The following is a 20,670-nucleotide window of genomic DNA, read 5'->3' on the forward strand; positions in this document are numbered from 1 at the left end:
GACATAATAATTAGTTAGATCTCTTGGAAAACTTAGACTTACCACATGTCTGTGGTGTAGTGGTTATAATAAATATTTAACAATTATTTCATTTCACTTGGTTTAATAATGTGACATAGGTAGCATACTTTTTCCCTACTTTTAAAACCATTAAACTAAGTAATATTATAAGTTCAACAGATTGTCAAAAAAAAGATGCTAAAGGCCACTATAAATGGTGCTTAAATGCCTAATATTTCCTTAATACTTCCAAATAATATTAGTAAATGGCGTGAATTGATCATAGAAATGGGGTTAAAGTACACCCTAAATGATGTCTTTTTTGGCACCAGAAAAAACAGCATATATGGTGTTTGAATGCACCATTATATTTTAGAGTGCAAATGTATGACGGTAAAGCAAACATAATTATTCAAAATTTAATTACATTAAGACTGAATTTACAGATATTATATAAAAACGTCTTGGTTTGGACCAAGGCCGAAAAAACAAACGATATGAGTGAGGTTTATCAATTTCAGATATTGAAATTTTTTTCTAGTTATTTTTATCCACTCAATCCTTAATCAATATTAAATTCAATCAACTGATTTTACTGTTAATCGATCTAGTCCCTCTAAATTAATTGAAAATATTACATATCTACGCTTTTTCAAGAACAATTAATTTCATGATAAAAAGCGTAGATATGTAATTTTTTAAATTAATTTAGAGGGACTAGATCGATTAACAGTAAAATCAGTTGATTGAATTAAATATTGACTAAGGATTGAGTGGATAAAAATAACTTGAAAAAAATTTCAAAATCTGAAACTTCAGTCAATTGATAAACCTCACACATGTCGTTTGTTTTTTCGGCCTTGGTCCAAACCAAGACGTTTTTATATAATAAAGAATATGATATAAAGTAAAAAGTTATTTATTTTCTTTAAAAGTATAAGTTATAATAATAAGGATATTTTTTCAATTTTCATTTTAAATTGCATTTGATTTAACCTATAGTAATTTCTTCTATCTTCGTAAGGAAGATGATAAATATTAATATTATTTTTAAATCTTACGTAAGTCATTAAGTTTTTCTTTGATATATAAAGCGTTTAGTTGTTTTCTAACGTAAAGTTCCAAGACTAATCTTTCGAGATCTGTAGTTTTAACTTTAAAGGTATGATAAATTTCTTCCGTGTTTTCTTGGGGTTTTTCAGGTGTTTTTTTCCTCGGTCTTGATTTTGTTATTTATTGACTTGGTGTACGTCTCTGTTTCATCTAAGCTAAAGAGTATGTTTTTTGTGTGCCTACCTCTGATAAAGTTGCACTTAGGGAAATGTCTCAAATGTTCTTCGTAAGGATTATCGGTGGGTTTCCAGGCTAATAAAATGCCGTTCCATTCGAAGCACTGTAGTAGATCATCGGAATGTAACGAATAAAATCCCGCTCTGCATAAAGTTTTTTATAGTTTCCATCTTGTGGCGAGGAGTAAAAAGTATGATATCTCTGCAGCTCCGAGTTCATGATGATGAATGAATATGATGATAGAAATATTCGATTTATTTATCACCAATAGTTCCAACCCCTTTCTTTTACCCCCCCCCATTACTTAATATATGAAATAAAAGAAAACAGTATTAAAAAGGTGACACATTTATTTTTTAAAAATACAAAAGAGATTACAAAGAGTATTTCTTAACAAAAGGATTAAGTTCTTTACGGGCGCGTTTCAACATGATTGTAAGATGACGTCATTCTTCTAACAATCTCGTCCAAACTCTGAGACCAGCGATTAAGGAATTCCAGCATTCCCAAGATCAATAAAATAAATAGTACAATAAGTAGTTTTTAGGGGGTTGATCTCCAAGATCTGGCGTATTCTTGTCAACCTTTGTGTAATTCCCTCCATAACAACTCAAAACATACAATGGGGATGGGGAGAACGTAGCAATCTCCCGCACCTAATGGTAACGGACCCTTCAGCGTGTCATAGTGAGTTATTTTTACAATCATGCCGTTAACATCTTTGTTGATCTCCTTCCCCCTCCCACCCCCTTGGGTGGAGTATATACCGTTAAGGAATGTATCCTAAATTCTTACTCGGTGCTAAATTTAAAGTTTTTTTTTAGTGAAACATAGAGTAATTTTGATAAATTCTGTGCAAATTTATCGACACGTTTTTAACAATTTGAAATGTTTTTCAAATGACGCTTTTCGTGTCGGTAAACTGTATGCTAAAAGACTGATTTCGTTTTGGTGGTCTATTCATTTTCCCATGTATTCCTATGAGATTTTATGAATTTTGAATTATCGTTTTCGTGTCGGTCAATTGTAACCCAAATGATCAAAAACGTTTCGATTGTTTTTTTATTTCTAACACGAAATGCGTTTTGAATGATGCTTTTTTCAATACCGTTTTACGTTTTCCACAAATTTTTGATTACGCTGCCGATAATTTTGATAAATATAGTACGTTTAGGTCAATGCTTCGGTCTAATGATATATTGCCTTTCTGTTGACGCAACGGAAACATCTTAAACTTGTTGAGACTTGTCCTAATAATGCCCTCGGGGCAAACACCTGTAATTAATTTAATGCTTGAACCCCCTTGTAGGATGAATCACCAGCCCCTATTAATAAAGCAATAAATCACTCTAAAAATAAATTCCATTGATAACCTTGCACTACAAATGGTTCAACCCCACCTCCCAAAGCCATTAAGACACGCAACAGACATGTTTAAGTATATTATTATTATTGTTGTTGAGGAGGGTACGCGCCCTAGCACCGATGCCAAAGGCATATTGTGCATCCTCGTAATCAGGCCTTGAATAGGCCTGTAGCTGCAGCGTAGCGAAGAATTCGCTCCACCGTGAGAGAGGAGACCCTCGAGGGTTCCAGGGTGTGTGAATCAAAATATTCTAATCTAAGCGAGGCGAAGTAGTCGCACTCGCAAAGTACGTGAGCGGATGTTTCTTCCTTCTCCTGACACGACCTACAGAGAGGGTCGTCGGCAAAACCCATCAGATGGAGGTGCCTATTAAGCCGGCAATGCCCGGTCAAAAGACCGGTGGCCAGCCTAATATCCCATCTGCCGTGCGAAATTAGGTCCCTAGCACGAGACCTGCAGGGACCATCGACAAACAACTTTGTCTGTCTCTGGCCCTCCATGCTGTGCCAGAGCTGATTTTGCATGACAGTCAACCTGTCATGCAGACACCGTTTGACGTGCCTGTAGGGGATGGGGACGGCCGGCTCCGGCCCCAAGAGCTTGGCCTCCGCACCCCTTTTCGCAAATCTATCGGCTTGCTCATTGCCATAATATCCGCTATGCCCTGGCACCCAGTACAGCAGAACCCTGTTGCAGGATGCCAGTCGCGCTAGCAGGTCGAGGCAGCTACGCACCAGTTGAGAAGTAATCTGACACTGGTTCAGAGCGTTCAGGGCAGCCTGACTGTCAGAATAAATTCTCACAGTCCGTCCGGTATACCCTTTGTTAATACAGTAATCTGCGCAATAACAGATCGCGGCAATTTCAGCCTGGAACACACTAGCGAAGGTGCCCAGGCAAGCAGAAAAGCCGACCCTTGTGGTTTGACAGTAATAGCCGGCGCCAGCGCCGGAATCAGTCTTGGAGCCATCGGTGAACCAAATGGTTTCACCCCCAGTGCCAAGAGGCAGCAGGTTAGTCCACTCTGCCCGACTGGGGAAGTGGATGCTGAATGGCTTAGTGAAATCAAAACTGGTAACGGTTTTGTCAGAGCACATCGTAAGCGACGGCTCAAGTGCGGCGTACTCCCGAAAGAGCTTCGTATGGCTGTAATCCCAAAGTCTTGGAACCCAACAGCCACTAATGTTGAGCCTGTAGGCTCCCATGACAGCCTCCTCCTCAATGAAGAGATGAAGAGGAAGCATGTCAATGAGCACCTCCAGGGAAGCAGTTGGGGTCGATCTCATGGCCCCCGTAACACCAATGCAGGCAAGCCTTTGAAGCTTGCGCAGGGCAGCCTGCACCGTCTTAAGCCGGACCCTTGTCCACCAGACAAGTGCCCCGTAAGATAGTATGGGTCTGATGATCCCAGTATAGAGCCAGTGTACAGCCTTGGGGTTGAGGCCCCAAGTCTGGCCGACAGAGCTCCTGGTCCTCCAGAAGAGCATCTTGGCCTTCTTAATACACCGATCAAGATGCGGCTTCCATGTGAGTCTACAATCAAAAGTCACCCCCAGGTATTTCACCTCGGAGGACTTTGTCAGGACCTGGCCAAAGAAAGAGATATCATTGAACAGATCCTTAGTATTCTTCCTCGTAAAAGGAACAAGGACAGTTTTATCAGGATTAACGGTAAGGTTAACCGCCTGACACCATTGCTCCACGCTAGAGAGAGCAGATCTCATAAGCGCGGTGACAGTATCCGGGAACTTCCCCGTAAAGACTATCGCTACATCGTCCGCATACCCGAAGCAGCAACAGCCCCCAGCACCCCCGAGCCTCCCCAGGAGCTCGTCCACCACCAGGCATCACAACAGGGGGGAGAGCACTCCACCCTGAGGGCAGCCCCTGCTGGTAGTCACCCCTAGAGAGTCCCCAAGGAGGGACGCCGACACCTCGCGGTCGGTAAGCATGGACTTGATCCAGCGGCCAAGAGTGGCGCTGATGCCAAATCTCTCAACAGCTTCAGTAATAACCGAGCTAGAGACCTTGTCAAAGGCCCCCTCGATATCGAGGAAGACAGCCAGTGAAATTTCCTGAAACTCGAATGCCCTATCCAGGCAATTCGTAAGGCCGTGAAGGGCCGTCTCAGTGGATTTGCCTTTTTGGTAGGCAAATTGTGAAGAAGAGAGAGGAGTTACCGAAAGTACCTCGTCTCTGATGTACCTGTCCACCAACTTCTCCAGAATTTTGAGGAAGAAGGAGGTCAGGCATATGGGTCTAAATGCTTTCGCCTCGAGATAGGAAGCCTTCCCGGGCTTGGGAATAAAGATGACCCTAGAGCGTTTCCAGTCACGAGGTATGTGACCGAGAGCAATGCAAAGTCTGTAGATCTTGCATAGCGGAGAGGCGATGTGGTCTAAGCCCTCCTGCAAAAGCAGAGGGAAGACCCCATCGGGTCCCGGAGACTTGTAGGGCTCAAAACAGTTGACAGCCCACCGAAGCTTGGGAATCGTGACAACCTGTCTGGCTACAAGCCAGTCTTCCCTCTTAGCCCTGTGCAGGACAGGGTAGAGAGAGTCAGGGTTTGTTGGATTGATAAAAGTAGAATCAGGAAAATGGACCTCCAGCATGTGCTTGAGAGTCTCAGCCCAGATTTAGTGTACACACCCTCCCGTAGCTTAATAGCATTAAGTCGATGTGTGCTGTCGTGCGCTAGAATCTTCATGACCCTAGCCGTGGCAGGGACATTGGAGATTTGCTCACAGAAGGTCCGCCAGGAGTCCTTCTTAGCAGCTCTAATGGCCCTGTTGTAGGTGTTAAGGGACTGCCTGTATCCAGCCCAGTCACCCGTGCGCTTGGCTTTGTTAAAGAGCCTGCTCGTGTATTTACGAAGCCGGCTGAGATCCGCGTTCCACCAAGGGACAAGCCTCGAGCGGTTGACGGTCTTAAGTGGGCAGTTCCGGTGGAACGACTCCATGATGGAGCACTGTAAATCACCAGCAGCCCGATCAAGATCCTTAGGTGAAGTAAGTTTAAGAGTGTGACCCCCTCCGTAGCGTAGGATTAGGTCTTCCCTATAGCCGGCCCAATTAGTCCGTTTTGGGTTGCGTATCTCCGTCCCCGCCGGGACAGAAGTAATCGCGACAGTAAACCAGATGTGCCTATGATCCGACAGAGACGGTTCATTTGACACATGCCAGTTAGACACGGAAGACACGAGGTTTTCTGTGGCTAGCGTGAGGTCAATGACCTCCCTTCTATTAGAAGTAACAAAAGTAGGTTCATTGTTTTGATTAAGAATATAGAGTTTACAACCAACTAAATATTCTAGTAAATCATCACCCCTCTTGTTGCAGTCAGAGCTGCCCCACGTGATGTGATGAGCATTGGCATCGCAGCCAATGATTAGTTTGTCCCCTCTCTTTTCACATTGATTGACCAAATTGATCACCTCAATTGTCGGGAGAGAGTCCGCGTCGTGGGCAAAGTATGCGGAGGCAGCCGTGATAGTCAACTTGGCATGCCCAGTGGCCAGGACTAGATTCACGGCCGCCGTGTCCTGGGACGTGTACAGCGGTAGAGAGATACAACAAAGATCCCTCCGAACCAAAATACACGCCCTAGGTCTAGCAGCAGTTTGGTCATAAAATAGTGACCCCGCCGCGTCAAGACCGAGGATTTTGCCATGGCAAATCGACGGTTCTTGTATGAGGGCCAGATCAAGACCCTCTATAGCAAACCTCCTGCAGAGTACCGCAGAGGCCGCCTTACTATGATTTGAATTGCACGTAGCGTCCCCATGGTCCCTAAGAGAGGGGTTCAGAAGGAACCTAGCTACACCTCATCGGTCCCGAGAGGGCTAATGGCACCTCCCCCCCGACAGGCGAGCTCCCAGTCCCAAGATCCTCCCCCTCACCAGGACCACTAGAACGCTCATCGGCTGAACCCCGAAGGGTCCCATCCGATTCTTCCAGTAGGGTGGACTCATCCATGGAAGAACAGACTTCCGAATGAGCCACCCCCCCTCCCCCTCTGTGCCTAGAGCGACACCAGAGAGCTCCTCCGCGAGATCCCCCATCTCGCTAGTCCCACCCCCCGCCGCAGACTCGGCTACAGTGGTTTTAGTGGTTTCCGTGTTCTGAAGGAGTTTGAAGGAACCCTTGTCCACTCCAGTATAGCCCACGAAACCAGCATTCTTAATGGCTTCCAATGAGGAGCCATCAATTAGCAGTACCCAGTACCGTACGGCCCTGTCCACGTACGTCCGGATACATTTCCAGCGTTCAGTGGCAAAACCTGCATTAAGGGCCTTTAGGCGCCGAAACAGCACCGCCGGCTCCTTGGTGATCTGGTCCTTGGTGCGGAACATTACCTTAAACGGCTTAGGGAGTTCGCTAGCTCTCATTACTGAGAGCACCGCATCCCCCACCACCGAGTAGGCTAAGTTGTCCTTCAACCATTGCCCAGTGAACGAATCCTCACAGGAGTATACTAGGGCCCCGGTCGTCAGGCTAAAGTTCGCAAGGCGCGGTAGAGGGCTCCCCGAAGGTATCCCATCCAGCGCCCTTAGAATCGCCTTCTGAATTGGGCCCACGTCTTCCTCCGTGATGACCGCCGTCGGATAGCCTTTTTTGACAATGGCCATCTTTTCTGAGCTGGCGGCGTCACTATAGGACTTAGCCTTTTTCGACGCCGCCTGCGAGGTACTTGGTGAGGGAGTCGAATCCTCCGCTCTGGGCCTCTTCATTGGGTTGTCACGAGCCATCGCACCCCCAGCGGGGGTGGAGACCGTTTCAGACCCCGATTTGACCTTTTGCCGAGCAATCCGTCGTTTGAGACGACGACGCACGGTACGTTTCGAGGGCTTGCCAGACACACGCACCGATAAATCGGCACGAGTATCGCTGGATACAAGCCCTTGTAAAGTGGTATCAGTGTGGGTTCTGCCTTGAGCAGACCCCTGCACCGTAGGTTTGGTAGTGTTAGAGTTGTTTTTATTAGATTTATCCATGGGAATCCCACGAGTAAGGGGGCAAGTAAAAGGTCACCACCCGGTAGTCCCCCACCCGGGTGGAAGGCTAGATACAACGGGGAGTCGCCCGGTGCCCCGAGGGGATCGTTAGCGATACCGTAGTTTTACTTCCCCAGTACCATGCAGCCCTCGGCACGATGCCTCAACACCTTGGCTTGGGAAGGGCGCGTATCCGCTTAGCCCAAACTACGTAGTGGTTAACCAGCTCTCACCACCGAGGTGTGATACTCCGCATCGATGAGGACCCAAGCTAGCGTGTGTGAAGTTAAAAACGCGAGCGGGAAGCCAAAGCAAGGGGGGGAAAAAGATACACCCCATCTAGCTTGCGTCCCCAACTTCGAGAGCCAACTCATAGGCCTAACCTGTAGCTAGTTGCATTTAAATAGTCACTAAATTACTTCTTCAAAAACTCGGGTCCGTCCGGGATTTGAACCCGGGACCACTCGCACCCAAAGCGAATATCATACCCCTAGACCAACGGACCATGCGTATCAGAGACATGCTCAACTCATAGGCCTAACCTGTAGTTAGTTGCATTTAAATAGTCACTAAATTACTTCTTCAAAAACTCGGGTCCGTCCGGGATTTGAACCCGGGACCACTCGCACCCTAAGCGAGTATCATACCCCTAGACCAACGGACCATGCGTATCAGAGCCATGCTCAACTCATAGGACTAACCTGTATTTAGTTGCATTTAAATGTCACCAAAATACTTCTTGAAAAACTCGGGTCCGTCCGGGATTTGAACCCGGGACCACTCGCACCCAAAGCGAGTATCATACCCCTAGACCAACGGACCATGCGTAACAGAGACATGCTCAACTCGTAGGCCTAACCTGTAGCCAATGTCATTTAAATAGTCACTAAATTACTTCATCAAAAACTCGGGTCCGTCCGGGATTTGAACCCGGGACCAGTAGCACCCTAAGCGTGTATCACACCCCTAGACCAACGGACCATGTGTGTCAGAGACATGCTCAACTCATAGGCCTAACCTGTGGATAGTTGAATTTAAATAGTCACTAAGTTACTTCTTCAAAAACTCGGGTCCGTTCGGGATTTGAACTCGGGACCACTCGCACCCAAAGCGAGTATCCAACCCCTAGACCAACGGATCATGCGTATCATAACATTCTCAATACATAGGCCTTACCTGTAGTTAGTTGCATTTAAATAGTCACTAAATTACTTCTTCAAAAACTCGGGCCCGTCCGTGATTAGAACCCGGGACCACTCGCACCCTAAGCGAGTATCATACCCCTAGACCAGCGGACCATGCGTATCAGAGCCATGCTCAACTCATAGACCTAACCTGTATTTAGTTGCATTTAAATGTCACTAAAATTCTTCTGGAAAAACTCGGGTCCGTCTGGGATTTGATCCCGGGACCACTAGCACCATAAGCGAGTATCACACCCCTAGACCAACGGACCATGTGTGTCAGAGACATGCTCAACTCATAGGCCTAACCTGTAGATAGTTGAATTTAAATAGTCACTAAGTTACTTCTTCAAAAACTCGGGTCCGTCCGGGATTTGAACCCGCGACCACTCGCACCTAAAGCGAGTATCATACCCCTAGACCAACGGACCATGCGTATCAGAGACATGCTCAACTCATATGCCTAACCTGTAGTTAGTTGCATTTAAATAGTCACTGAATTACTTCTTCAAAAACTCGGGTCCGTCCGGGATTTGAACCCGGGACCACTCGCACCCTAAGCGAGTATCATACCCCTAGACCAACGGACCATGCTTATCAGAGCCATGCTCAACTCATAGAACTAACCTGTATATAGTTGCATTTAAATGTCACTAAAATACTTCTTGAAAAACTCTTGTCCGTCCGGGATTTGAACCTGGGACCACTCGCACCCAAAGCGAGTATCATACCCCTAGACCAACGGACCATGCGTATCAGAGACATGCTCAACTCATAGGCCTAACTTGTAGCTAGTTGCATTTAAATAGTCACTAAATTACTTCTTCAAAAACTCGGGTCCGTCCAGGATTTGAACCCGGGACCACTCGCACCCTACGCGAGTATCATACCCCTAGACCAACGGACCATGCGTATCAGAGCCATGCTCAACTCATAGGACTAACCTGTATTTAGTTGCATTTAAATGTCACTAAAATACTTCTTGAAAAACTCGGGTCCGTCCGGGATTTGAACCCGGGACCACTCGCACCCAAAGCGAGTATCATACCGCTAGACCAACGGACCATGCGTATCAGAGACATGCTCAACTCATAGGCCTAACCTGTAGCTAGTTGCATTTAAATAGTCACTAAATTACTTCTTCAAAAACTCGGGTCCGTCCGAAATTTGAACCCGGGACCACTCGCACCCAAAGCCAGTATCATACCCCTAGACCAACGGACCATGCGTATCAGAGACATGCTCAACTCGTAGGCCTAACCTGTAGCCAATGTCATTTAAATAGTCACTAAATTACTTCATCAAAAACTCGGGTCCGTCCGGGATTTGAACCCGGGACCACTCGCACCCTAAGCGAGTATCATACCCCTAGACCAACGGACCATGCGTATCAGAGCCATGCTCAACTCATAGGACTAACGTGTATTTAGTTGCATTTAAATGTCACTAAAATACTTCTTGAAAAACTCGGGTCCGTCCGGGATTTGAACCTGGGACCACTCGCACCCAAAGCGAGTATCATACCCCTAGACCAACGGACCAAGCGTATCAGAAACATGCTCAACTCATAGGCCTAACTTGTAGCTAGTTGCATTTAAATAGTCACTAAATTACTTCTTCAAAAACTCGGGTCCGTCCAGGATTTGAACCCGGGACCACTCGCACCCTACGCGAGTATCATACCCCTAGACCAACGGACCATGCGTATCAGAGCCATGCTCAACTCATAGGACTAACCTGTATTTAGTTGCATTTAAATGTCACTAAAATACTTCTTGAAAATCTCGGGTCCGTCCGGGATTTGAACCCGCGACCACTCGCACCTAAAGCGAGTATCATACCCCTAGACCAACGGACCATGCGTATCAGAGACATGCTCAACTCATATGCCTAACCTGTAGTTAGTTGCATTTAAATAGTCACTAAATTACTTCATCAAAAACCTGGGTCCGTCCGGGATTTGAACCCGGGACCAGTAGCACCCTAAGCGTGTATCACACCCCTAGAATAACGGACCATGTGTGTCAGAGACATGCTCAACTCATAGGCCTAACCTGTAGATAGTTGAATTTAAATGTCACTAAAATTCTTCTGGAAAAACTCGGGTCCGTCTGGGATTTGAACCCGCGACCACTCGCACCCAAAGCGAGTATCATACCCCTAGACCAACGGACCATGCGTATCAGAGACATGCTCAACTCATATGCCTAACCTGTAGTTAGTTGCATTTAAATGTCACTAAAATACTTCTTGAAAAACTCGGGTCCGTCCGGGATTTGAACCCGGGACCACTCGCACCCAAAGCGAGTATCATATCCCTAGACCAACGGACCATGCGTATCAGAGACATGCTCAACTCGTAGGCCTAACCTGTAGCCAATGTCATTTAAATAGTCACTAAGTTACTTCATCAAAAACTCGGGTCCGTCCGGGATTTGAACCCGGGACCAGTAGCACCCTAAGCGTGTATCACACCCCTAGACCAACGGACCATGTGTGTCAGAGACATGCTCAACTCATAGGCCTAACCTGTAGATAGTTGAATTTAAATAGTCACTAAGTTACTTCTTCAAAAACTCGGGTCCGTTCGGGATTTGAACTCGGGACCACTCGCACCCAAAGCGAGTATCAAACCCCTAGACCAACGGATCATGCGTATCTTAAACATTCTCAATACATAGGCCTTACCTGTAATTAGTTGCATTTAAATAGTCACTAAATTACTTCTTCAAAAACTCGGGTCCGTCCGTGATTAGAACCCGGGACCAATCGCACCCTAAGCGAGTATCATACCCCTAGACCAGCGGACCATGCGTGTCAGAGCCATGCTCAACTCATAGACCTAACCTGTATTTAGTTGCATTTAAATGTCACTAAAATTCTTCTGGAAAAACTCGGGTCCGTCTGGGATTTGAACCCGGGACCACTAGCACCCTAAGCGAGTATCACACCCCTAGACCAACGGACCATGTGTGTCAGAGACATGCTCAACTCATAGGCCTAACCTGTAGATAGTTGAATTTAAATAGTCACTAAGTTACTTCTTCAAAAACTCGGGTCCGTCCGGGATTTGAACCCGCGACCACTCGCACCCAAAGCGAGTATCATACCCCTAGACCAACGGACCATGCGTATCAGAGACATGCTCAACTCATATGCCTAACCTGTAGTTAGTTGCATTTAAATAGTCACTGAATTACTTCTTCAAAAACTCGGGTCCGTCCGGGATTTGAACCCGGGACCACTCGCACCCTAAGCGAGTATCATACCCCTAGACCAACGGACCATGCGTATCAGAGCCATGCTCAACTCATTGGACCAACATGTATTTAGTTGCATTTAAATGTCACTAAAATACTTCTTGAAAAACTCGGGTCCGTCCGGGATTTGAACCTGGGACCACTCGCACCCAAAGCGAGTATCATACCCCTAGACCAACGGACCATGCGTATCAGAGACATGATCAACTCATAGGCCTAACTTGTAGCTAGTTGCATTTAAATAGTCACTAAATTACTTCTTCAAAAACTCGGGTCCGTCCAGGATTTGAACCCGGGACCACTCGCACCCTACGCGAGTATCATACCCCTAGACCAACGGACCATGCGTATCAGAGACATGCTCAACTCATAGGCCTAACCTGTAGCCAATGTCATTTAAATAGTCACTAAATTACTTCTTCAGAAACTCGGGTCCGTCCGGGATTTGAACTCGGGACCACTCGCACCCAAAGCGAGTATCAAACCCCTAGACCAACGGATCATGCGTATCATAAACATGCTCAATACATAGGCCTTACCTGTAGTTATTTGAATTTAAATAGTCACTAAATTATTTCTTCAAAAACTCGGGTCCGTCCGGGATTTGAACCCAGGACCACTCGCACCCAAAGCGAGTATCATACCCCTAGACAACGGAGCATGCGTATCAGAGACATGCTCAACTCATAGGCCTAACCTGTAGCCCATGTCATTTAAATAGTCACTGAATTACTTCTTCAAAAACTCGGGTCCGTCCGGGATTTGAACCCGGGACCACTCGCACCCAAAGCGAGTATCATACCCCTAGACCAACGGACCATGCGTATCAGAGATATGCTCAACTCATAGGCCTAACCTGTAGTTAGTTGCTTTTAAATAATCACTAAATTGCTTCTTCAAAAACTCGGGTCCGTCCGGGATTTGAACCCGGGACCACTCGCATTCAAAGCGAGTACCAAACCCCTAGACCAACGGATCATGCGTATTATAAACATGCTCAATACATAGGCCTAACCTGTAGTTAGTTGCATTTAAATAGTCACTAAATTGCTTCTTCAAAAACTCGGGTCCGACCGGGATTTGAACCCGGGACCACTCGCACCCTAAGCGAGTATCATACCCCTAGACCAACGGACCGTGCGTTTCAGAGCCATGCTCAACTCATAGGACTAACCTGTATTTAGTTGCATTTAAATGTCACTAAAATACTTCTTGAAAAACTCGAGTCCGTCCGGGATTTGAACCCGGGACCAATCGCTCCCAAAGCGAGTATCATACCCCTAGACCAAAGGACCATGCGTATCAGAGACATGCTCAATTCATAGACCTAACCTGTAGTTAGTTGCATTTAAATAGTCACTAAATTACTTCTTCAAAAACTCGAGTCCGTCCGGGATTTGAACCCGGGACCACTCGCACCCTAAGCGAGTATCATACCCCTAGACCAACGGACCGTGCGTATCAGAGCCATGCTCAACTCATAGGACTAACCTGCATTTAGTTGCATTTAAATGTCACTAAAATACTTCTTGAAAAACTTGGGTCCGTCCGGGATTTGAACCCGGGACCACTCGCACTCAAAGCGAGTATCATACCCCTAGACCAATGGACCATGCGTATCAGAGACATGCTCAACTCATAGGCCTAGCCTGTAGCTTGTTGCATTTAAATAGTCAGTAAATTACTTCTCCAAAAACTCGGGTCCGTCCAGGATTTGAACCCGGGACCACTCGCACCCTAAGCGAGTATCATACCCCTAGACCAACGGACCATGCGTATCAGAGCCATGCTCAACTCATAGGCTAACCTGTATTTAGTTGCATTTAAATGTCACTAAAATACTTCTTGAAAAACTCGGGTCCGTCCGGCATTTGAACCCGGGATCACTCGCACCCAAAGCGAGTACCAAACCCCTAGACCAACGGATCATGCGTATTATAAACATGCTCAATACATAGGCCTAACCTGTAGTTAGTTGCATTTAAATAGTCACTAAATTACTTCTTCAAAAACTCGGGTCCGACCGGGATTTGAACCCGGGACCACTCGCACCCTAAGCGAGTATCATACCCCTAGACCAACGGACCGTGCGTTTCAGAGCCATGCTCAACTCATAGGACTAACCTGTATTTAGTTGCATTTAAATGTCACTAAAATACTTCTTGAAAAACTCGAGTCCGTCCGGGATTTGAACCCGGGACCACTCGCTCCCAAAGCGAGTATCATACCCCTAGACCAACGGACCATGCGTATCAAAGACATGCTCAACTCATAGGCCTAACCTGTAGTTAGTTGCATTTAAATAGTCACTAAATTACTTCTTCAAAAACTCGGGTCCGTCCGGGATTGGAACCCGGGACCACTCGCACCCTAAGCGAGTATCGTACCCCTAGACCAACGGACCGTGCTTATCAGAGCCATGCTCAACTCATAGGACTAACCTGTATTTTGTTGCATTTAAATGTCACTAAAATACTTCTTGAAAAACTCGGGTCCGTCCGGGATTTGAACCCGGGACCACTCGCACCCAAAGCGAGTATCATACCCCTAGACCAATAGACCATGCGTATCAGAGATATGCTCAACTCATAGGCCTAACCTGTAGCTAGTTGCATTTAAATAGTCACTAAATTACTTCTCCAAAAACTCGGGTCCGTCCAGGATTTGAACCCGGGACCACACGCACCCTAAGCGAGTATCATACCCCTAGACCAACGGACCGTGCGTTTCAGAGCCATGCTCAACTCATAGGACTAACCTGTATTTAGTTGCATTTAAATGTCACTAAAATACTTCTTGAAAAACTCGAGTCCGTCCGGGATTTGAACCCGGGACCACTCGCTCCCAAAGCGAGTATCATACCCCTAGACCAACGGACCATGCGTATCAAGGACATGCTCAACTCATAGGCCTAACCTGTAGTTAGTTGCATTTAAATAGTCACTAAATTACTTCTTCAAAAACTCGGGTCCGTCCGGGATTGGAACCCGGGACCACTCGCACCCTAAGCGAGTATCGTACCCCTAGACCAACGGACCGTGCTTATCAGAGCCATGCTCAACTCATAGGACTAACCTGTATTTTGTTGCATTTAAATGTCACTAAAATACTTCTTGAAAAACTCGGGTCCGTCCGGGATTTGAACCCGGGACCACTCGCACCCAAAGCGAGTATCATACCCCTAGACCAATAGACCATGCGTATCAGAGACATGCTCAACTCATAGGCCTAACCTGTAGCTAGTTGCATTTAAATAGTCACTAAATTACTTCTCCAAAAACTCGGGTCCGTCCAGGATTTGAACCCGGGACCACTCGCACCCAAAGCGAGTATCATACCCCTAGACCAACGGACCATGCGTATCATAGACATGCTCAACTCATAGGCCTAACCTGTAGCCAATGTCATTTAAATAGTCACTAAATTACTTCTTCAAAAACTCGGGTCCGTCCGGGATTTGAACCCGGGACCACTCGCACCCAAAGCGAGTATCATACCCCTTGAACAACGGACCATGCGTATCAGAGACATGCTCAACTCCTAGGCCTAACCTGTAGCTAGTTGCATTTAAATAGTCACTAAATTACTTCTTCAAAAACTCGGGTCCGTCCGGGATTGGAACCCGGGACCACTCGCACCCTAAGCGAGTATCGTACCCCTAGACCAACGGACCGTGCTTATCAGAGCCATGCTCAACTCATAGGACTAACCTGTATTTTGTTGCATTTAAATGTCACTAAAATAATTCTTGAAAAACTCGGGTCGCTCCGGGATTTGAACCCGGGACCACTCGAACCCAAAGCGAGTATCAAACCCCTAGACCAACGGATCATGCGTATTATAAACATGCTCAATACATAGGCCTAACCTGTAGTTAGTTGCATTTAAATAGTCACTAAATTACTTCTTCAAAAACTCGGGTCCGTCCGGGATTAGAACGCGGGACCACTCGCACCCTAAGCGAGTATCATACCCCTAGACCAGCGAACCATGCGTATCAGAGCCATGCTCAACTCATAGACCTAACCTGTATTTAGTTGCATTTAAATGTCACTAAAATTCTTCTTGAGAAACTCGGGTCCGTCTGGGATTTGAACCCGGGACCACTAGCACCCTAAGCGAGTATCATACCCCTAGACCAACGGACCATGCGTATCAGAGACATGCTCAACTCATAGGCCTAACCTTTAGTTAGTTACATTTAAATAGTCACTAAATTACATCTTCAAAAACTCGGGTCCGTCCGGGATTTGAACCCGGGACCACTCGCACCCTAAGCGAGTATCATACCCCTAGACCAATGGACCATGCGTATCAGAAACATGCTCAACTCATAGGCCTAACCTGTAGCTAGTTGCATTTAAATAGTCACTAAATTACTTCTTCAAAAACTCGGGTCCGTCCGGGATTTGAACCCGGGACCACTCGCACCCAAAGCGAGTATCATACCCCTAGACCAACGGACCATGCGTATCAGAGACATGCTCAACTCATATGCCTAACCTGTAGTTAGTTGCATTTAAATAGTCACTGAATTACTTCTTCAAAAACTTGGGTCCGTCCAGGATTTGAACCCGGGACCACTCGCACCCTAAGCGAGTATCATACCCCTAGACCAACGGACCATGCGTATCCGAGCCATGCTCAACTCATAGGACTAACCTGTATTTAGTTGCATTTAAATAGTCACTAAATTACTTCTTCAACAAAAACTCGGGTCCGTCCGGGATTAGTACGCGGGACCACTCGCACCCTAAGCGAGTATCATACCCCTAGACCAGCGGACCATGCGTATCAGAGCCATGCTCAACTCATAGACCTAACCTGTATTTAGTTGCATTTAAATGTCACTAAAATTCTTCTTGAGAAACTCGGGTCCGTCTGGGATTTGAACCCGGGACCACTAGCACCCTAAACGAGTATCATACCCCTAGACCAACGGACCATGCGCATCAGAGACATGCTCAACTCATAGGACTAACCTGTATTTAGTTGCATTTAAATAGTCACTAAATTACTTCTTCAAAAACTCGGGTCCGTCCGGGATTAGAACGCGGGACCACTCGCACCCTAAGCGAGTATCATACCCCTAGACCAGCGGACCATGCGTATCAGAGCCATGCTCAACTCATAGACCTAACCTGTATTTAGTTGAATTTAAATGTCACTAAAATTCTTCTTGAGAAACTCGGGTCCGTCTGGGATTTGAACCCGGGACCACTAGCACCCTAAGCGAGTATCATACCCCTAGACCAACGGACCATGCGTATCAGAGACATGCTCAACTCATAGGACTAACCTGTATTTAGTTGCATTTAAATAGTCACTAAATTACTTCTTCAAAAACTCGGGTCCGTCCGGGATTAGAACGCGGGACCACTCGCACCCTAAGCGAGTATCATACCCCTAGACCAGCGGACCATGCGTATCAGAGCCATGCTCAACTCATTGACCTAACCTGTATTTAGTTGCATTTAAATGTCACTAAAATTCTTCTTGAGAAACTCGGGTCCGTCTGGGATTTGAACCCGGGACCACTCGCACCCTAAGCGAGTATCATACCCCTAGACCAACGGACCATGCGTATCAGAGGCATGCTCAACTCATAGGACTAACCTGTATTTAGTTGCATTTAAATGTCACTAAAATAATTCTTGAAAAACTCGGGTCGGTCCGGGATTTGAACCCGAGACCACTCGAACCCAAAGCGAGTATCAAACCCCTAGACCAACGGATCATGCGTATTATAAACATGCTCAATACATAGGCCTAACCTGTAGTTAGTTGCATTTAAATAGTCACTAAATTACTTCTTCAAAAACTCGGGTCCGTCCGGGATTAGAACGCGGGACCACTCGCACCCTAAGCGAGTATCATACCCCTAGACCAGCGGACCATGCGTATCAGAGCCATGCTCAACTCATAGACCTAACCTGTATTTAGTTGCATTTAAATGTCACTAAAATTCTTCTTGAGAAACTCGGGTCCGTCTGGGATTTGAACCCGGGACCACTAGCACCCTAAGCGAGTATCATACCCCTAGACCAACGGACCATGCGTATCAGAGACATGCTCAACTCATAGGCCTAACCTGTAGTTAGTTACATTTAAATAGTCACTAAATTACATCTTCAAAAACTCGGGTCCGTCCGGGATTTGAACCCGGGACCACTCGCACCCTAAGCGAGTATCATACCCCTAGACCAACGGACCGTGCGTATCAGAGCCATGCTCAACTCATAGGACTAACCTGTATTTAGTTGCATTTAAATGTCACTAAAATACTTCTTGAAAAACTCGGGTCCGTCCGGGATTTGAACCCGGGACCACTCGCACCCAAAGCGAGTATCATACCCCTAGACCAATGGACCATGCGTATCAGAAACATGCTCAACTCATAGGCCTAACCTGTAGCTAGTTGCATTTAAATAGTCACTGAATTACTTCTTCAAAAACTCGGGTCCGTCCGGGATTTGAACCCGGGACCACTCGCACCCAAAGCGAGTATCATACCCCTAGACCAACGGACCATGCGTATCAGAGACATGCTCAACTCATATGCCTAACCTGTAGTTAGTTGCATTTAAATAGTCACTGAATTACTTCTTCGAAAACTTGGGTCCGTCCAGGATTTGAACCCGGGACCACTCGCACCCTAAGCGAGTATCATACCCCTAGACCAACGGACCATGCGTATCCGAGCCATGCTCAACTCATAGGACTAACCTGTATTTAGTTGCATTTAAATAGTCACTAAATTACTTCTTCAAAAACTCGGGTCCGTCCGGGATTAGAACGCGGGACCACTCGCACCCTAAGCGAGTATCATATCCCTAGACCAGCGGACCATGCGTATCAGAGCCATGCTCAACTCATAGACCTAACCTGTATTTAGTTGCATTTAAATGTCACTAAAATACTTCTTGAAAAACTCGGGTCGGTCCGGTATTTGAACCCGGGACCACTCGCACCCAAAGCGAGTATCAAACCCCTAGACCAACGGATCATGCGTATTATAAACATGCTCAATACATAGGCCTAACCTGTAGTTAGTTGCATTTAAATAGTCACTAAATTACTTCTTCAAAAACTCGGGTCCGTCCGGGATTAGAACCCGGGACCACTCGCCCCCTAAGCGAGTATCACACCCCTAGACCAACGGACCATGTGTGTCAGAGACATAATCAGCTCTAGGCCTAACCTGTAGATAGTTGAATTTAAATAGTCACTAAGTTACTTCTTCAAAAACTCGGGTCCGTCCGGGATTTGAACCCGGGACCACTCGCACCCAAAGCGAGTATCATACCCCTAGACCAACGGACCACGCGTATCAGAGACATGCTCAACTCATACGCCTAACTTGTAGCTAGTTGCATTTAAATAGTCACTAAATTACTTCTTCAAAAACTCGGGTCCGTCAGGGATTTGAACCCGGGACCACTCGCACCCAAAGCGAGTACCAAACCCCTAGACCAACGGACCATGCGTATCAGAGACATGCTCAACTCATAGGACTAACCTGTATTTAGTTGCATTTAAATAGTCACTAAATTACTTCTCCAAAAACTCGGGTCCGACCGGGATTTGAACCCGGGACCACTCGCACCCTAAGCGAGTATCATACCCCTAGACCAACGGACCGTGCGTTTCAGAGCCATGCTCAACTCATAGGACTAACCTGTATTTAGTTGCATTTAAATGTCACTAAAATACTTCTTGAAAAACTCGAGTCCGTCCGGGATTTGAACCCGGGACCACTCGCTCCCAAAGCGAGTATCATACCCCTAGACCAACGGACCATGCGTATCAGAGACATGCTCAACTCATAGGCCTAACCTGTAGTTAGTTGCATTTAAATAGTCACTGAATTACTTCTTCAAAAACTTGGGTCCGTCCAGGATTTGAACCCGGGACCACTCGCACCCTAAGCGAGTATCATACCCCTAGACCAACGGACCATGCGTGTCCGAGCCATGCTCAACTCATAGGACTAACCTGTATTTAGTTGCATTTAAATAGTCACTAAATTACTTCTTCAAAAACTCGGGTCCGTCCGGGATTAGAACGCGGGACCACTCGCACCCTAAGCGAGTATCATACCCCTAGACCAGCGGACCATGCGTATCAGAGCCATGCTCAACTCATAGACCTAACCAGTATTTAGTTGCATTTAAATGTCACTAAAATACTTCTTGAAAAACTCGGGTCGGTCCGGTATTTGAACCCGGGACCACTCGCACCCAAAGCGAGTATCAAACCCCTAGACCAACGGATCATGCGTATTATAAACATGCTCAATACATAGGCCTAACCTGTAGTTAGTTGCATTTAAATAGTCACTAAATTACTTCTTCAAAAACTCGGGTCCGTCCGGGATTAGAACCCGGGACCACTCGCACCCTAAGCGAGTATCATACCCCTAGACCAGCGGACCATGCGTATCAGAGCCATGCTCAACTCATAGACCTAACCTGTATTTAGTTGCATTTAAATGTCACTAAAATTCTTCTTGAGAAACTCGGGTCCGTCTGGGATTTGAACCCGGGACCACTAGCACCCTAAGCGAGTATCACACCC

The 20,670-nt window shown here is 46.3% G+C and overlaps 34 non-coding genes across 34 annotated transcripts; all 34 read right to left on the reverse strand.

Moving 5' to 3' along the window:
- Positions 1 to 8,082: 8,082 nt before the first annotated feature.
- Positions 8,083 to 8,154, reverse strand: TRNAP-UGG (transfer RNA proline (anticodon UGG)). The gene has a single exon. It is a non-coding gene; the product is annotated as a tRNA-Pro (tRNA).
- An 87-nt stretch (positions 8,155 to 8,241) lies between these two features.
- Positions 8,242 to 8,313, reverse strand: TRNAP-AGG (transfer RNA proline (anticodon AGG)). Its single transcript has one exon. It is a non-coding gene; the product is annotated as a tRNA-Pro (tRNA).
- Positions 8,314 to 8,399: 86 nt separating this feature from the next.
- TRNAP-UGG (transfer RNA proline (anticodon UGG)) lies at positions 8,400 to 8,471 on the reverse strand. The gene has a single exon. It is a non-coding gene; the product is annotated as a tRNA-Pro (tRNA).
- A 721-nt stretch (positions 8,472 to 9,192) lies between these two features.
- TRNAL-UAG (transfer RNA leucine (anticodon UAG)) lies at positions 9,193 to 9,264 on the reverse strand. The gene has a single exon. It is a non-coding gene; the product is annotated as a tRNA-Leu (tRNA).
- An 87-nt stretch (positions 9,265 to 9,351) lies between these two features.
- TRNAP-AGG (transfer RNA proline (anticodon AGG)) lies at positions 9,352 to 9,423 on the reverse strand. Its single transcript has one exon. It is a non-coding gene; the product is annotated as a tRNA-Pro (tRNA).
- Positions 9,424 to 9,668: 245 nt separating this feature from the next.
- TRNAP-AGG (transfer RNA proline (anticodon AGG)) lies at positions 9,669 to 9,740 on the reverse strand. The gene has a single exon. It is a non-coding gene; the product is annotated as a tRNA-Pro (tRNA).
- An 86-nt stretch (positions 9,741 to 9,826) lies between these two features.
- Positions 9,827 to 9,898, reverse strand: TRNAP-UGG (transfer RNA proline (anticodon UGG)). Its single transcript has one exon. It is a non-coding gene; the product is annotated as a tRNA-Pro (tRNA).
- A 246-nt stretch (positions 9,899 to 10,144) lies between these two features.
- TRNAP-AGG (transfer RNA proline (anticodon AGG)) lies at positions 10,145 to 10,216 on the reverse strand. The gene has a single exon. It is a non-coding gene; the product is annotated as a tRNA-Pro (tRNA).
- A 245-nt stretch (positions 10,217 to 10,461) lies between these two features.
- Positions 10,462 to 10,533, reverse strand: TRNAP-AGG (transfer RNA proline (anticodon AGG)). The gene has a single exon. It is a non-coding gene; the product is annotated as a tRNA-Pro (tRNA).
- Positions 10,534 to 10,619: 86 nt separating this feature from the next.
- Positions 10,620 to 10,691, reverse strand: TRNAL-UAG (transfer RNA leucine (anticodon UAG)). The gene has a single exon. It is a non-coding gene; the product is annotated as a tRNA-Leu (tRNA).
- Positions 10,692 to 11,094: 403 nt separating this feature from the next.
- On the reverse strand, positions 11,095 to 11,166 carry TRNAP-UGG (transfer RNA proline (anticodon UGG)). Its single transcript has one exon. It is a non-coding gene; the product is annotated as a tRNA-Pro (tRNA).
- Positions 11,167 to 12,047: 881 nt separating this feature from the next.
- On the reverse strand, positions 12,048 to 12,119 carry TRNAP-AGG (transfer RNA proline (anticodon AGG)). The gene has a single exon. It is a non-coding gene; the product is annotated as a tRNA-Pro (tRNA).
- Positions 12,120 to 12,364: 245 nt separating this feature from the next.
- On the reverse strand, positions 12,365 to 12,436 carry TRNAP-AGG (transfer RNA proline (anticodon AGG)). Its single transcript has one exon. It is a non-coding gene; the product is annotated as a tRNA-Pro (tRNA).
- Positions 12,437 to 12,840: 404 nt separating this feature from the next.
- TRNAP-UGG (transfer RNA proline (anticodon UGG)) lies at positions 12,841 to 12,912 on the reverse strand. Its single transcript has one exon. It is a non-coding gene; the product is annotated as a tRNA-Pro (tRNA).
- Positions 12,913 to 13,158: 246 nt separating this feature from the next.
- TRNAP-AGG (transfer RNA proline (anticodon AGG)) lies at positions 13,159 to 13,230 on the reverse strand. The gene has a single exon. It is a non-coding gene; the product is annotated as a tRNA-Pro (tRNA).
- A 245-nt stretch (positions 13,231 to 13,475) lies between these two features.
- On the reverse strand, positions 13,476 to 13,547 carry TRNAP-AGG (transfer RNA proline (anticodon AGG)). The gene has a single exon. It is a non-coding gene; the product is annotated as a tRNA-Pro (tRNA).
- Positions 13,548 to 13,633: 86 nt separating this feature from the next.
- Positions 13,634 to 13,705, reverse strand: TRNAS-UGA (transfer RNA serine (anticodon UGA)). Its single transcript has one exon. It is a non-coding gene; the product is annotated as a tRNA-Ser (tRNA).
- Positions 13,706 to 13,792: 87 nt separating this feature from the next.
- On the reverse strand, positions 13,793 to 13,864 carry TRNAP-AGG (transfer RNA proline (anticodon AGG)). Its single transcript has one exon. It is a non-coding gene; the product is annotated as a tRNA-Pro (tRNA).
- Positions 13,865 to 14,108: 244 nt separating this feature from the next.
- TRNAP-AGG (transfer RNA proline (anticodon AGG)) lies at positions 14,109 to 14,180 on the reverse strand. Its single transcript has one exon. It is a non-coding gene; the product is annotated as a tRNA-Pro (tRNA).
- Positions 14,181 to 14,266: 86 nt separating this feature from the next.
- On the reverse strand, positions 14,267 to 14,338 carry TRNAP-UGG (transfer RNA proline (anticodon UGG)). The gene has a single exon. It is a non-coding gene; the product is annotated as a tRNA-Pro (tRNA).
- A 562-nt stretch (positions 14,339 to 14,900) lies between these two features.
- TRNAP-UGG (transfer RNA proline (anticodon UGG)) lies at positions 14,901 to 14,972 on the reverse strand. Its single transcript has one exon. It is a non-coding gene; the product is annotated as a tRNA-Pro (tRNA).
- A 404-nt stretch (positions 14,973 to 15,376) lies between these two features.
- On the reverse strand, positions 15,377 to 15,448 carry TRNAP-UGG (transfer RNA proline (anticodon UGG)). Its single transcript has one exon. It is a non-coding gene; the product is annotated as a tRNA-Pro (tRNA).
- Positions 15,449 to 16,328: 880 nt separating this feature from the next.
- TRNAP-AGG (transfer RNA proline (anticodon AGG)) lies at positions 16,329 to 16,400 on the reverse strand. Its single transcript has one exon. It is a non-coding gene; the product is annotated as a tRNA-Pro (tRNA).
- An 87-nt stretch (positions 16,401 to 16,487) lies between these two features.
- On the reverse strand, positions 16,488 to 16,559 carry TRNAP-UGG (transfer RNA proline (anticodon UGG)). The gene has a single exon. It is a non-coding gene; the product is annotated as a tRNA-Pro (tRNA).
- Positions 16,560 to 16,646: 87 nt separating this feature from the next.
- Positions 16,647 to 16,718, reverse strand: TRNAP-AGG (transfer RNA proline (anticodon AGG)). Its single transcript has one exon. It is a non-coding gene; the product is annotated as a tRNA-Pro (tRNA).
- Positions 16,719 to 17,600: 882 nt separating this feature from the next.
- Positions 17,601 to 17,672, reverse strand: TRNAP-AGG (transfer RNA proline (anticodon AGG)). The gene has a single exon. It is a non-coding gene; the product is annotated as a tRNA-Pro (tRNA).
- A 562-nt stretch (positions 17,673 to 18,234) lies between these two features.
- Positions 18,235 to 18,306, reverse strand: TRNAP-AGG (transfer RNA proline (anticodon AGG)). The gene has a single exon. It is a non-coding gene; the product is annotated as a tRNA-Pro (tRNA).
- Positions 18,307 to 18,551: 245 nt separating this feature from the next.
- TRNAP-UGG (transfer RNA proline (anticodon UGG)) lies at positions 18,552 to 18,623 on the reverse strand. Its single transcript has one exon. It is a non-coding gene; the product is annotated as a tRNA-Pro (tRNA).
- Positions 18,624 to 18,710: 87 nt separating this feature from the next.
- On the reverse strand, positions 18,711 to 18,782 carry TRNAP-AGG (transfer RNA proline (anticodon AGG)). The gene has a single exon. It is a non-coding gene; the product is annotated as a tRNA-Pro (tRNA).
- Positions 18,783 to 19,344: 562 nt separating this feature from the next.
- TRNAP-UGG (transfer RNA proline (anticodon UGG)) lies at positions 19,345 to 19,416 on the reverse strand. Its single transcript has one exon. It is a non-coding gene; the product is annotated as a tRNA-Pro (tRNA).
- A 246-nt stretch (positions 19,417 to 19,662) lies between these two features.
- TRNAP-AGG (transfer RNA proline (anticodon AGG)) lies at positions 19,663 to 19,734 on the reverse strand. Its single transcript has one exon. It is a non-coding gene; the product is annotated as a tRNA-Pro (tRNA).
- An 86-nt stretch (positions 19,735 to 19,820) lies between these two features.
- On the reverse strand, positions 19,821 to 19,892 carry TRNAP-UGG (transfer RNA proline (anticodon UGG)). The gene has a single exon. It is a non-coding gene; the product is annotated as a tRNA-Pro (tRNA).
- An 87-nt stretch (positions 19,893 to 19,979) lies between these two features.
- Positions 19,980 to 20,051, reverse strand: TRNAP-AGG (transfer RNA proline (anticodon AGG)). Its single transcript has one exon. It is a non-coding gene; the product is annotated as a tRNA-Pro (tRNA).
- Positions 20,052 to 20,455: 404 nt separating this feature from the next.
- TRNAP-AGG (transfer RNA proline (anticodon AGG)) lies at positions 20,456 to 20,527 on the reverse strand. The gene has a single exon. It is a non-coding gene; the product is annotated as a tRNA-Pro (tRNA).
- Positions 20,528 to 20,670: the final 143 nt, after the last annotated feature.

Source organism: Phalangium opilio, unplaced genomic scaffold, assembly GCF_054372755.1.
Source record: "Phalangium opilio isolate 3A_F unplaced genomic scaffold, DU_Popi_V2 ptg000100l_1, whole genome shotgun sequence".
Classification (NCBI taxonomy): Eukaryota; Metazoa; Arthropoda; class Arachnida; order Opiliones; family Phalangiidae; genus Phalangium; species Phalangium opilio.